At 59.7% G+C, this 14439-nt stretch overlaps 1 protein-coding gene across 1 annotated transcript in view; it reads left to right on the top strand.

The window, feature by feature from the left end:
* Positions 1–14439, top strand: part of LOC140387673 (echinoidin-like) — a 107563-nt gene that overhangs the window by 36025 nt on the left and 57099 nt on the right. The gene's annotated exons all lie outside the window — the stretch shown is intronic.

Raw genomic sequence — 14439 nt, 5'->3', positions numbered from 1 at the left:
CGGGACACCCTGTTCCCTCAAGTGGGCTGGAGGGTCAGCCACAGGTCAGCCGTTGCCGCCCGGGAGACAGTTTCAGCGGCCGCCAGTTCGGGGAGAGTAACCTGGAGCACAGACATCCAGTGTGGGAGGAAGCTCAATGTCCTCCACTGGGCCACACAGGTGAGTTGGCATCGGCCCCCTGGCACCGATCACACTGCCCCCCGCCCCCCCGCCACTCCCAAACCCGTACCCACTACCCCCAGTCCGCCCAGCCGCAGCGCCACCCATCCAGAGTCCCCCACCGCCAGGCCCCTGTACATCACTGCGCCTGTGCCCCAACACACCATGGCATCCACTAGCATAGTGTACCCATGCCCAGCAGCCATGCCCATGTCTGTCACCCATCATTGGCTCCCCACCACGCTGCATCAAGCATGCGACTCACAATGCCCTCTCCCTATCCCCGCACGAGAGGTTGGCACACAATCAGCAGGAGAGGGCCCAGACAGGCAGCAGGTTACTGGACATCAGAGTCCTTATCCCTGACCAGAACCGGGTCGTGGGGGTGACCGGGGACAGAGCAGTCACTGACGTTGAGGTTGGTCTGCACCGCAGGGATGAGGGCCGACCACCCCTCTCCCCGCCCCACCTAAATGACCTGTCTCACCTGAGTTGTGCCTGTCAGCCAACATGTTCCTTCCCTCTCACTGACCACACGTCCATTCTTCCGCAGGATCGCCATCCGATGGTTTCGGCCCATCCGGCGTGGCCCCCACCATCGATGTGTCACAGCTGTCATCCCCACCCTCACCAGCGCAGAGAAACACACCTCGGTAGGCCTCAGTACTGGAGTGCACCACCAGAGTGGTCGAGGCATCAAAACCGTATCCGGAGCATTCCGAAACACCGCCCAATGACAGCACAGGTGGCCACATGGGGCTGGTTATACCGGGTCTCCACATCGGTCTGCAGCCTCTATACTGGCTTCATTAACCAGCTCCTCAGTGGGAACCCCTTCTCCCCAAGAGCCAATCTGCCATCTTGGGGTGTTCCTCGAAGATACCGGAGATTTCTGACAGCTCTTGGATGTAGTTGTTGTCCCTGGGAAGCGTGCACACACGTGGCTGATCCTGAGGCGGTGGTCACACACATGTTGGACATTCAGGGAGTGGAAACCCTTCCTGTTAATGAAGGGCACTCCCTGATGCCCCAGTGCAGAGAAGGAGACAGGCATGCCATCTATTACACCCCTGGACCTGGGGATTCTCAGCAATGAAGGAGCATCCTGCTGTTGGGCATCTTTTTGCTTGGTCCAGGTCAAAGTTTATATAGTCTGATGCCCGGGCAAACAGGGTACCTGGAGCCTCCTCCTCGCAAAGTAACAAGTCTGCAAAGACATGATACAGGTGCGGCACCATCCCCTTGTTGAGGCAGAGTCTCCTGTGACATGCGCTCTCTGACACATCCTCGAAAGACCTACGATTCCTGTACACTGCTGGCCTCTCCCTCTGGTCCCTCCCTGGCCTGATGGATGGCCGGGTCCTCAGGGTGTGGGGCGGACCCTGCACTTGGGCTGCCCACTCGAGCCTCCGTCGGCTCTGTTTCCTCTGCCTTCACCGGCGTCTGGCCGCCTGGCCTGCCATCAGAACCGGAGGGCAACTGCTGTGGGGTCACAATATCATCCAGAATAGATATCTGTAAGGAATGGGAAAGGGTGAGAGACCAATCGTTTACCCTTCAATCCCAGGACCCTCATATCCCCAATCACAACCCCCCCCCCCCCCAATCCCCTGATCCTCGCCTTCTCTCAGGGTGCCATTCGACAGGCCAGACTGGGCCCTGGTTAACCCCCCCCCCTCCACCCACACACACTCACCCTCTGCTCACAGGGAGCTCCCCAGTGCTGCAGCCCAGCTCTTGGGTGTGATTGTCGGCTGCCGTCGCTGTTGGATTGATGCCCCCAGGGTTCAGACAGAGTGTCCAGGCCTCCTCATCGGGATGCGAGGCAATAGCACTTGCCTGCGGCGTGGCACAGTACCCACAGGATTCCGCCTGTGAGCTGTGAAGCGCTCAGCTACCTAACATTGCCATTTCCCTATCGGCAATAACCCTCAGCTGTGCACCGAGCGGCCGCCATGGTCAGAGGGATGTTAAAGTGACTCCGCATACTACCACGGACAGGGCCCTGGCCTGGGGGTGGTCGGTGGGACAGACAGGCAGCTGTGGTTGCCCCTGGTATGGTATGTACAAACCAGGGAGTGGCCTGTTGGACTCTCCGGGCACTGAGTCCCCCGGCCCAGGGGCGACCCCCATCTATGGTGTCCCAGGCTCATGATCAGGAGCGTCTTTTCTGTGGGTTCCCCATCCCCCCGCCATGCACCCAGGAACTGGGGCAGCATCTCTGGAGCCCCTGGGCTGCATGGCCAATTTCAAAGATGGCTACTCTCCTCCTCCGACCCCCTCATTGGCCACTGTCCCAGTACAGTCTACTCCCGACGTCAGCACGCTGTCCCAGTACCGTCTGCTCCTGACGTCAGCACGCTGTCCCAGTACCGTCTGCTCCTGACGTCAGCACGCTGTCCCAGTACCGTCTCCTCCTGACGTCTGTGTGTTGTCCCAGTACCGTCTCCTCCGGACGTCAGCGCGCTGTCCCAGTACCGTCTCCTCCTGACGTCAACGCGCTGTCCCAGTACCGTCTCCTCCTGACGTCAGCGCGCTGTCCAAGTACCGTCTCCTCCTGATGTCAGACGCTGTCCCAGAACTGCCTCCTCCTGACATCAACGTGCTGTGCCAGTACCGTCTCCTCCTCATGTCAGCACGCTGACCCAGTACCATCTCCTCCTGATGTCAGCGCGCTGTCCCAGTACCGTCTCCTCCTGAGATCAGTGAGCTGTCCCAGTACCGTCTCCTCCTGATGTCAGCGCACTCTCCCAGTACCGTCTCCTCCTGACATCAGTGCGCTGTCCCAGTACCATCTCCTCCTGACATCAGTGCGCTGTCCCAGTACCATCTCCTCCTGACGTCAGTGCGCTGTCACAGTACCGTCTCATCCTGACGTCAGTGCGCTGTCACAGTACCGTCTCCTCCTGACGTCAGCGCACTCTCCCAGTACCGTCTCCTCCTGACGTCAGTGCGCTGTCCCAGTACCATCTCCTCCTGACGTCAGTGCGCTGTCACAGTCCCGTCTCCTCCTGGCGTCAGTGCGCTGTCACAGTCCCGTCTCCTCCTGACATCAGCGTGCTGTGTCAATACCTGTCACGATATACAAACATGCAACCAATAAACACACAGAAAAGTACACAACCAATGGGCAGTCAGGACACTCAGAAGTGGCATCACCACAAAGGGGCATGACATAAACACTATCAAAGGATGAGGCACTCACACCCTGCCTCTTTCCACAGGCAGACACCCAGAGAGTTAGACAGGGTTGATTAGCAGCATCACACCCCAGCACGTGGCTTAGAGCAAGCTGGTACAGTTGGACTTAGTTACTCCAGTTAGATTAGCAGAGAGTCGAACTCATTTGAGAACTGTTAATAGTTCAATAAACATGTTGAACTCATTTCAGAGTCTGGAGCATCCTTTAGTTAAGACTGCATCAAGCAGCAGCCTGTGTTATCCTGAAGCAGCATAAGACAACATGATACCAGGAGTGACTGTTCAATCTATTTAGTTCAACTCCACAAGATCCGTGACAACCAGCTACTGAATACAGGCACAATGGACAAGGTTCAGGCATCTCACCAGCTCAGGATCACCGACAATCTTAGTGCCAACTGGCGATCATTCAAGCAGAAATTTCAACTATACGTGGAAGCATCCAACTTCAATGGCGCGACCGATGCTTGGAAGATAGCTCTTCTTCTCACCACTGCGGGTGACCATGCGATAGAGATCTTCAACTCCTTTCACTTTTCCGAAGGGCAGGACAAAACAAAGTACCAAACCATCCTGGACAAATTCGACAGCCGCTGCAAGGTGGACACCAACAAAATCTTTGAGCGCTACATCTTCAAGCAGAGGATGCAAGGTAAAGACAAAGCCTACAACTCCTATCTAACTAACCTTGGACTGCTCGTGCAATCCTGCAACTTCGGTGATATCACTGACTCCATGATCAGAGACCAAATCGTTTTTGGAGTCCACTCTGATTCTCTGCGAGAGCAATTGTTGAAAATCAAACACCTGACCCTGCCAGTCGCGATTGAAACGTGTACTGTGCATGAGCACTCTAAAAATCGCTATTCACAGTACAAAAAGGCAGAAAGTGAAAAACAAGCCTGCCACGAGGTGGAGAGTGTTCAGGCCATCTCCGGGATGCAGCGCCTCTACATTGCCGAAAGCGGCCATTTCGCACGCTCTTCCCCGGGCCCAACGCATGCACAATGCGATCGGTAACACAAAGTGGCCGAAAACCGCACTGCGCAGGTGCAGACGTCCGAGACCCGCACCGCGCATGCGCAACGACGCACTGAGCGACATGACGCCGAGGTCATGACGTGTGCGAACTGCGGCACCACCCATTTTTTAAAAAACTGCCCTGCAAGAGGCAAACGCTGTTTAAACTGGGAAACCAAACCACCATGCAGCCCTGTGCAGGTCTACAGCACCAGTCAGGAGCCAGCGCTCCCAATTCCGACAGCGGCGCATTAGAAGTGTGCAACACTGAATGCATGACTCTGATCCAGGCAGTGTGACGGATCCAGATGATGAATGCCCGGACAACACTTACCGAGTGGGCATTATTACGAAGTGCGAATACGCCACACCGGACACATCGCAAGTCCAATCAATCCTGGCCGTGGATTTTGAGGACGGATGGCATGCGGTGATGAAGGTCACCCACTGCCCCACCCAGTTCAAACTGGACACAGGTGCCTCCGCCAACCTGATTTCGCAGGTGGACTTGAAGAGAATCAAGAAGCCCCCCACAATCCTTCCAGCTGCCTGCAAACTTCTGGAATACAATGGAGTGCTGAATTTGGTGCATTTGAGTGCTATAGTGAGAGTTTGGTGACTGAGGGAGTATAAGGCTCCATTTTTATCTAAAGTCTAGTCTTTCTTTTATTTAGTTAATTAACTTAAAAGTTGCTGTTTGGTTTAGAAGAAGGTGAATTTTCAATCAGCTTTAAACAAAGGTTCTACTTGTAGGTACTTGCAGCTGGAGCTTGTTAATTAGTGAATTGGATTAGGCCAGTTTTCAGAGGCTAGATTCACAGTATAAAAGTGATCCCCTACAGTACAGACTTTGTTTGCACTGAGTGCTGAATTTGGTGCATTTGAGTGCTATAGTGAGAGTTTGGTGACTGAGGGAGTTAGGTGAGGGGGGAGTAAGGCGCTCCTTTCATTTTGTTTCCTACATTTCCGCAAAGAGCGAGAAGGGAGCCAGGAGTTTACAGAGAGTGCAGCTGACTGGGAACGGAGTCGGAGGGCAGAGGTCCAGTTGGTCCACAGGGCAGCTATATTCTGTAAGGTAAGAGAGGATGGAGGCTAGGCCAGTTGCATGCAACTCCTGTAGGATGTGGGTGGTGACTATACCTGCGGGAAGTGCACCCAACTCCAGCTCCTCAAAGACCGTGTTAGGGAACTGGAGCTGAAGCTGGATGAATTTCGGATCCCTACAACCGGATGCCATTTGGCATCATCTCGGCATCAGAGATTTTCCAAATGCATCATGGAACAGATGATGGAGCGAATAGAAGGGGTTCGTGTCTACGTTGACGATATCATAATCTGGTACACAACCCCAGAGGAATATGTGTCGCGACTCAAGAAAGTATTCTGACGCATACATGAACATGGCCTCAAACTAAACAGGTCCAAGTGCTGTTTTGGGACATCCACGCTGAAGCTCCTAGGCGATCAGATGTCGCGACATGTGCGCCCCGACACAGACAAAATTAAAGCCACCGAGGCAATCAAAGTCCCCGAGGACAAGAAGGCAGAACTGCGCTTCCTGGGAATGGTCAATTTTCTTGGTAAGTTCTGTCCCAGTACCGCCTCCTCCTGACGTCCGCACACTGTCCCAGTACCGTCTCCTCCTGACGTCAGCGCGCTGTCCCAGTAACGTCTCCTACTGACGTCCGCACAATGTCCCAGTACCGTCTCCTCCTGACGTCCGCGCGCTGTCCCAGTACCATCTCCTCCTGACGTCAGCGCGCTGTCCCAGTACCGTCTCCTCCTGACGTCAGCGCGCTGTCCCAGTACCATCTCCTCCTGACGTCAGCGCGCTGTCCCAGTACTGTCTCCTCCTGACGTCCGCACACTGTCCCAGTACCGTCTCCTCCTGACGTCAGCGCGCTGTCCCAGTAACGTCTCCTACTGACGTCAGCGCGCTGTCCCAGTACCGCCTCCTCCTGACGTCAGCGCGCTGTCCCAGTACCGCCTCCTCCTGACGTCAGCGCGCTGTCCCAGTACCGCCACCTCCTGACGTCCGCACACTGTCCCAGTACCGTCTCCTCCTGACGTCCGCACACTGTCCCAGTACCGTCTCCTCCTGACGTCAGCGCGCTGTCCCAGTAACGTCTCCTACTGACGTCCGCACACTGTCCCAGTACCGTCTCCTCCTGACGTCAGCGCGCTGTCCCAGTAACGTCTCCTACTGACGTCAGCGCGCTGTCCCAGTAACGTCTCCTACTGACGTCAGCGCGCTGTCCCAGTACCGCCTCCTCCTGACGTCAGCGTGCTGTCCCAGTACCGCCACCTCCTGACGTCCGCACACTGTCCCAGTATCGCCTCCTCCTGACGTCAGCGCGCTGTCCCTGTAACGTCTCCTACTGACGTCAGCTCGCTGTCCCAGTACCGTCTCCTCCTGACGTCCGCACACTGTCCCAGTACCGTCTCCTCCTGACGTCCGCACACTGTCCCAGTACCGTCTCCTCCTGACGTCAGCGCGCTGTCCCAGTAACGTCTCCTACTGACGTCAGCGCGCTGTCCCAGTACCGCCACCTCCTGACGTCAGCGCGCTGTCCCAGTACCGTCTCCTCCTGACGTCCGCACACTGTCCCAGTACCGTCTCCTCCTGACGTCAGCGCGCTGTCCCAGTAACGTCTCCTACTGACGTCAGCGCGCTGTCCCAGTAACGACTCCTACTGACGTCAGCGCGCAGTCCCAGTACCGCCACCTCCTGACGTCAGCGCGCTGTCCCAGTACCGTCTCCTCCTGACGTCCGCACACTGTCCCAGTACCGTCTCCTCCTGACGTCAGCGCGCTGTCCCAGTAACGTCTCCTACTGACGTCAGCGCGCTGTCCCAGTAACGACTCCTACTGACGTCAGCGCGCTGTCCCAGTACCGTCTCCTCCTGATGTCAGCGCGCTGTCCCAGTACCGCCTCCTCCTGACGTCAGCACACTGTCCCAGTACCGCCTCCTCCTGACGTCAGCACACTGTCCCAGTACCGTCTCCTCCTGATGTCAGCGCGCTGTCCCAGTACCGTCTCCTCCTGACGTCCGCACACTGTCCCAGTACCGTCTCCTCCTGATGTCAGCGCGCTGTCCCAGTACCGTCTCCTCCTGACGTCAGCGCGCTGTCCCAGTAACGACTCCTACTGACGTCAGCGCGCTGTCCCAGTACCGTCTCCTCCTGACGTCAGCACACTGTCCCAGTACCGCCTCCTCCTGATGTCAGCGCACTGTCCCAGTACCGTCTCCTCCTGACGTCAGCGCGCTGTCCCAGTAACGACTCCTACTGACGTCAGCGCGCTGTCCCAGTACCGTCTCCTCCTGATGTCAGCTACGCTGTCCCAGTACCGCCTCCTCCTGACGTCAGCACACTGTCCCAGTACCGCCTCCTCCTGACGTCAGCACACTGTCCCAGTACTGTCTCCTCCTGATGTCAGCGCGCTGTCCCAGTACTGTCTCCTCCTGACGTCCGCACACTGTCCCAGTACCGTCTCCTCCTGACGTCAGCGCGCTGTCCCAGAAACGTCTCCTACTGACGTCAGCGCGCTGTCCCAGTACAGCCTCCTCCTGACGTCAGCGCGCTGTCCCAGCACCGTCTCCTCCTGCCGTCAGCGCGCTGTCCCAGTAACGACTCCAACTGACGTCAGCGCGCTGTCCCAGTACAGCCTCCTCCTGACGTCAGCGCGCTGTCCCAGTACCATCTCCTCCTGACGTCAGCTCGCTGTCAGAGTACCGTCTCCTCCTGACGTCAGCTCGCTGTCCCAGTACCATCTCCTCCTGACGTCAGCTCGCTGTCCCAGTACCATCTCCTCCTGACGTCAGCGCGCTGTCCCAGTACCGTCTCCTTCTGACGTCAGCGCGCTGTCCCAGTACCGTCTCCCCTGATGTTAGCGCGCTGTCCCAGTACCGTCTCCTCCTGACGTCAGTGCGCTGTCCCAGTACCGTCTCCTCCTGATGTCAGCGCGCCGTCCCAGTACCGTCTCCTCCTGACGTCAGCGCGCTGTCCCAGTACCGCCTCCTCCTGATGTCAGCGCACTGTCCCAGTACCGTCTGCCCCTGATGTCAGCGCCCTGTCCCAGTACAGTCTCCTCCTGATGTCAGCGCGCTGTCCCAGTACCGTCTCCTCCTGACATCAGTGCGCTGTCCCAGTACCGTCTCCTCCTGATGTCAGCGCGCCGTCCCAGTACCGTCTCCTCCTGACGTCAGTGCGCTGTCCCAGTACCGTCTCCTCCTGATGTTAGCGCGCTGTCCCAGTACCGTCTCCTCCTGACGTCAGAGCGCTGTCCCAGTACCGTCTCCTCCTGACGTCAGCGCGCTGTCCCAGTACCGTATCCTCCTGATGTCAGCGCGCTGTCCCAGTACCGTCTCCTCCTGATGTTAGCGCAATGTCCCAGTACCATCTGCCCCTGATGTCAGCGCGCTGTCCGAGTACCGTCTCCTCCTGACGTCAGCGTGCTGTCCCAGTATCGCCTGCTCCTGACGTCTGCACGCTGTCCCAGTACCGCCTCCTCCTGACGTCAGCACACTGTCCCAGTACCGTCTCCTCCTGAAGTCAGTGCGCTGTCCCAGTACCGTCTCCTCCTGACGTCACGCGCTGTCCCAGTACCGTCTCCTCCTGACGTCCGCACACTGTCCCAGTACCGTCTCCTCCTGACGTCAGCGCGCTGTCCCAGAAACGTCTCCTACTGACGTCAGCACGCTGTCCCAGTACAGCCTCCTCCTGACGTCAGCGCGCTGTCCCAGTACCATCTCCTCCTGACGTCAACGCACTGTCCCAGTACCGCCTCCTCCTGACGTCAGCGCGCTGTCCCAGTAACGACTCCAACTGACGTCAGCGCGATGTCCCAGTACAGCCTCCTCCTGACGTCAGCGCGCTGTCCCAGTACCATCTCCTCCTGACGTCAGCTCGCTGTCAGAGTACCGTCTCCTCCTGACGTCAGCTCGCTGTCCCAGTACCATCTCCTCCTGACGTCAGCTCGCTGGCCCAGTACCGTCTCCTTCTGACGTCAGCGCGCTGTCCCAGTACCGTCTCCTTCTGACGTCAGCGCGCTGTCCCAGTATCGTCTCCCCTGACGTCAGCGCGCTGTCCCAGTACCGTCTCCTTCTGACGTCAGCGCGCTGTCCCAGTACCGTCTCCCCTGACGTCAGTGCGCTGTCCCAGTACCGTCTCCTCCTGATGTCAGCGCGCCGTCCCAGTACCGTCTCCTCCTGACGTCAGCGCGCTGTCCCAGTACCGCCTCCTCCTGATGTCATCGCACTGTCCCAGTACCGTCTGCCCCTGATGTCAGCGCCCTGTCCCAGTACCGTCTCCTCCTGATGTCAGCGCGCTGTCCCAGTACCGTCTCCTCCTGACATCAGTGCGCTGTCCCAGTACCGTCTCCTCCTGATGTCAGCGCGCCGTCCCTGTACCGTCTCCTCCTGACGTCAGTGCGCTGTCCCAGTACCGTCGCCTCCTGATATTAGCGCGCTGTCTCAGTACCGTCTCCTCCTGACGTCAGAGCGCTGTCCCAGTACCGTCTCCTCCTGACGTCAGCGCGCTGTCCCAGTACCGTCTCCTCCTGATGTCAGCGCGCTGTCCCAGTACCGTCTCCTCCTGATGTTAGCACAATGTCCCAGTACCGTCTGCCCCTGATGTCAGCGCGCTGTCCGAGTACCGTCTCCTCCTGACGTCAGCGTGCTGTCCCAGTATCGCCTCCTCCTGACGTCTGCACGCTGTCCCAGTACCGCCTCCTCCTGACGTCAGCACACTGTCCCAGTACCGTCTCCTCCTGATGTCAGTGCGCTGTCCCAGTACCGTCTCCTCCTGACGTCAGTGCTCTGTCCCAGTACCGTCTCCTCCTGACGTCAGCGCGCTGTCCCAGTACCGTCTCCTCCTGACGTCAGGCGATGTCCCAGTACCGTCTCCTCCTGACGTCAGCGCGCTGTCCCAGTATCGTCTCCTCCCGATGTCAGCACGCTGTCCCAGTACCGTCTCCTCCTGACGTCACCGTGCTGTCCCAGGACCGCCTCCTCCTGACTTCAGCGCGCTGTCCCAGTACCGCCTCCTCCTGATGTCAGTACGCTGTCCCAGTACCGCCTCCTCCTGACATCAGCGCGCTGTCCCAGTACCGTCTCCTGATGTTAGCGCGATGTCCCAGTACCGTCTGCCCCTGATGTCAGCGCGCTGTCCGAGTACCGCCTCCTCCTGACATCAGCGCGCTGTCCCAGTACCGCCTCCTCCTGACGTCAGCGCGCTGTCCCAGTACCGTTTCCTCCTGATGTCAGCGTGCTGTCCCAGTACCGTCTCCTCCTGACGTCAGTGCGTTGTCCCAGTACCGCCTCCTCCTGACGTCAGCTCGCTGTCCCAGTACCGTCTCCTCCTGATGTCAGCGCGCTGTCCCAGTACCGTCTCCTCCAGACGTCAGTGCGCTGTCCCAGTATCGTCTCCCCCTGACGTCAGCGCTCTGTCCCAGTACCGTCTCTTCCTGACGTCAGTGCGCTGTCCCAGTACCGCCTCCTCCTGACGTCAGTGCGCTGCCCCAGTACCGTATCCTCCAGACGTCAGTGCGCTGTCCCAGTACCGCCTCCTCTTGACGTCAGTGCGCTGTCCCAGTACCGCCTCCTCCTGACGTCAGTGCGCTGTCCCAGTACCGCCTCCTCCTGACGTCAGTGCGCTGTCCCAGTCCCGCCTCCTCCTGATGTCAGTGCGCTGTCCCAGTACTGTCTCCTCCAGACGTCAGTGCGCTGCCCCTGTACCGTCTCCTCCAGACGTCAGTGCGCTGCCCCAGTACCGCCTCCTCCTGACGTCAGTGCGCTGTCCCAGTCCCGCCTCCTCCTGACGTCAGTGCGCTGTCCCAGTACCGTCTCCTCCTGACGTCAGTGCGCTGTCCCAGTACCGTCTCCTCCTGATGTTAGCGCGCTGTCTCAGTACCGTCTCCTCCTGACGTCAGAGCGCTGTCCCAGTACCGTCTCCTCCTGACGTCAGCGCGCTGTCCCAGTACCGTCTCCTCCTGATGTCAGCGCGCTGTCCCAGTACCGTCTCCTCCTGATGTTAGCACAATGTCCCAGTACCGTCTGCCCCTGATGTCAGCGCGCTGTCCGAGTACCGTCTCCTCCTGACGTCAGCGTGCTGTCCCAGTATCGCCTCCTCCTGACGTCTGCACGCTGTCCCAGTACCGCCTCCTCCTGACGTCAGCACACTGTCCCAGTACCGTCTCCTCCTGAAGTCAGTGCGCTGTCCCAGTACCGTCTCCTCCTGACGTCAGTGCTCTGTCCCAGTACCGTCTCCTCCTGACGTCAGCGCGCTGTCCCAGTACCGTCTCCTCCTGACGTCAGGCGATGTCCCAGTACCGTCTCCTCCTGACGTCAGCGCGCTGTCCCAGTATCGTCTCCTCCCGATGTCAGCACGCTGTCCCAGTACCGTCTCCTCCTGACGTCAGCGTGCTGTCCCAGGACCGCCTCCTCCTGACTTCAGCGCGCTGTCCCAGTACCGCCTCCTCCTGATGTCAGTACGCTGTCCCAGTACCGCCTCCTCCTGACATCAGCGCGCTGTCCCAGTACCGTCTCCTGATGTTAGCGCGATGTCCCAGTACCGTCTGCCCCTGATGTCAGCGCGCTGTCCGAGTACCGCCTCCTCCTGACATCAGCGCGCTGTCCCAGTACCGCCTCCTCCTGACGTCAGCGCGCTGTCCCAGTACCGTTTCCTCCTGATGTCAGCGTGCTGTCCCAGTACCGTCTCCTCCTGACGTCAGTGCGTTGTCCCAGTACCGCCTCCTCCTGACGTCAGCTCGCTGTCCCAGTACCGTCTCCTCCTGATGTCAGCGCGCTGTCCCAGTACCGTCTCCTCCAGACGTCAGTGCGCTGTCCCAGTATCGTCTCCCCCTGACGTCAGCGCTCTGTCCCAGTACCGTCTCTTCCTGACGTCAGTGCGCTGTCCCAGTACCGTCTCCTCCTGACGTCAGTGCGCTCTCCCAGTACCGCCTCCTCCTGACGTCAGTGCGCTGCCCCAGTACCGTATCCTCCAGACGTCAGTGCGCTGTCCCAGTACCGCCTCCTCCTGACGTCAGTGCGCTGTCCCAGTACCGCCTCCTCTTGACGTCAGTGCGCTGTCCCAGTACCGCCTCCTCCTGACGTCAGTGCGCTGTCCCAGTACCGCCTCCTCCTGACGTCAGTGCGCTGTCCCAGTCCCGCCTCCTCCTGATGTCAGTGCGCTGTCCCAGTACTGTCTCCTCCAGACGTCAGTGCGCTGCCCCTGTACCGTCTCCTCCAGACGTCAGTGCGCTGCCCCAGTACCGCCTCCTCCTGACGTCAGTGCGCTGTCCCAGTCCCGCCTCCTCCTGACGTCAGTGCGCTGTCCCAGTACCGTCTCCTCCAGACGTCAGCACGCTGTCCCAGTACCGTCTCCTCCTGACGTCAGCGCGCTGTCCCAGTACCGTCTCCTCCTGACGTCAGCACGCTGTCCCAGTACCGTCCCCTCCTGACGACAGCGCGCTGTCCCAGTACCGTCTCCTCCTGACGTCAGCGCGCTGTCCCAGTACCGTCTCCTCCTGACATCAGCGCGCTGTCCCAGTACAGTCTCCTCCTGATGTCAGCGCGCTGTCCCAGTACCATCTCCTCCTGACGTCAGCGCGCTGTCCCAGTACCGTCTCCTCCTGATTTCAGTGCGCTGTCCCAGTACCGTTTCCTCCTGACGTCAGCGCGCTGTCCCAGTACCGTCTCCTCCTGACGTCAGCGCGCTGTCCCAGTACCGTCTCCTCCTGACGTCAGTGCGCTGTCCCAGTACCGTCTCCTCCTGATGTCAGGCGATGTCCCAGTACCGTCTCCTCCTGACGTCAGCGCGCTGTCCCAGTATCGTCTCCTCCCGATGTCAGCACGCTGTCCCACTACCGTCTCCTCCTGACGTCAGCGCGCTGTCCCAGTACCGCCTCCTCCTGACTTCAGCGCGCTGTCCCAGTACCGCCTCCTCCTGATGTCAGTGCGCTGTCCCAGTACCGCCTCCTCCTGACATCAGCGCGCTGTCCCAGTACCGCCTCCTCCTGACGTCAGCGCGCTGTCCCAGTACCGTTTCCTACTGATGTCAGCGTGCTGTCCCAGTACCGTCTCCTCCTGACGTCAGTGCGCTGTCCCAGTACCGCCTCCTCCTGACGTCAGCTTGCTGTCCCAGTACCGTCTCCTCCTGATGTCAGCGCGCTGCCCCAGTACCGTCTCCTCCAGACGTCAGTGCGCTGTCCCAGTACCGCCTCCTCCTGACGTCAGCGCGCTGTCCCAGTACCGTGTCCTCCTGATGTCAGCGTGCTGTCCCAGTACCGTCTCCTCCTGACGTCAGTGCGCTGTCACAGTACCGCCTCCTCCTGACGTCAGCTCGCTGACCCAGTACCGTCTCCTCCTGATGTCAGCGCGCTGTCCCAGTACCGTCTCCTCCAGACGTCATTGCGCTGTCCCAGTATCGTCTCCCCCTGACGTCAGCGCTCTGTCCCAGTACCGTCTCCTCCTGACGTCAGTGCGCTGTCCCAGTACCGTCTCCTCCTGACGTCAGTGCGCTCTCCCAGTACCGCCTCCTCCTGACGTCAGTGCGCTGCCCCAGTACCGTATCCTCCAGACGTCAGTGCGCTGTCCCAGTACCGCCTCCTCCTGACGTCAGTGCGCTGTCCCAGTACCGCCTCCTCCTGACGTCAGTGCGCTGTCCCAGTACCGCCTCCTCCTGACGTCAGTGCGCTGTCCCAGTACCGCCTCCTCCTGACGTCAGTGCGCTGTCCCAGTCCCGCCTCCTCCTGATGTCAGTGCGCTGTCCCTGTACCGTCTCCTCCAGACGTCAGTGCGCTGCCCCAGTACCGCCTCCTCCTGACGTCAGTGCGCTGTCCCAGTCCCGCCTCCTCCTGACGTCAGTGCGCTGTCCCAGTACCGTCTCCTCCAGACGTCAGTGCGCTGCCCCAGTACCGTCTCCTCCAGACGTCAGTGCGCTGCCCCAGGACCGCCTCCTCCTGACGTCAGCGCGCTGTCCCAGTACCGTCTCCTCCAGACGTCAGTGCGCTGCCCCAGTACCGCCTCCTCCTGGCATCAACACGCTGTCCCAGTGCCG

Source organism: Scyliorhinus torazame, chromosome 13, assembly GCF_047496885.1.
Source record: "Scyliorhinus torazame isolate Kashiwa2021f chromosome 13, sScyTor2.1, whole genome shotgun sequence".
Classification (NCBI taxonomy): domain Eukaryota; kingdom Metazoa; phylum Chordata; class Chondrichthyes; order Carcharhiniformes; family Scyliorhinidae; genus Scyliorhinus; species Scyliorhinus torazame.
Note: the sequence above shows the minus strand (reverse complement) of the source record. Positions and strands in the feature narration are given on the sequence as shown.